Here is a 723-nt window from a genome sequence, read left to right on the forward strand (position 1 = left end):
AGACAGATGTTGTCTCAGTACATCACCCAACAGTTTATTACTGTCAGCTAACAGCAGTTCTGTTTAACTTTATTTAACAAGATTAGAAAACCACACAGAACTTACATAATGTTGTTTCTCAGATAAGAAAAACAATAGATAAAAATATAATATATCCTCTGGAATAATATTCAATTCAATTCAATTTTATTTATATAGCGCCAAATCACAACAACAGTTATCTCACAGCGCTTTTCATAAAAGAGCAGGTCTAGACCGTACTCTATGATGCTATTTACAGAAGCCCAACAGTTCCCACCTAGAGCAGCACTAGGCGACAGAGGCAAGGAAAAACTTCCTTTTAAGAGGCAGAAACCTCGAGCAGAACCATGGCTCTGGGTGGGCGGCCATCTGCCTCGACTGGTTGGGGTGAAGGAGAGAGAGAGGGAGAGAGAGAGAGAGAGAGAGAGGGGAGGAGAGGAACAGAGAGAAAAAGAGAGGGATGGAAGGAGAGAGAGAGGGGAGGGAGGCAGCCTATAGACTAAATGAAAAAATGGTACAGATATTTATAGTAGTGTTAATGGTAACAGTCTTAATGTTAATGATTATAATAACAATAATAATAATAGGACTAGTAACAACAGTCGTTGCAGCAGAGGGTGTCGAGCAGGAACACGGGGGCAGCAGGTGACCCGCAGCCACAGATCCAGACTCCACAGCTCCAGAGCCAGAAACACCTGCAGG

This window comes from Micropterus dolomieu, unplaced genomic scaffold (assembly GCF_021292245.1).
Source record: "Micropterus dolomieu isolate WLL.071019.BEF.003 ecotype Adirondacks unplaced genomic scaffold, ASM2129224v1 contig_9134, whole genome shotgun sequence".
Lineage (NCBI taxonomy): Eukaryota > Metazoa > Chordata > Actinopteri > Centrarchiformes > Centrarchidae > Micropterus > Micropterus dolomieu.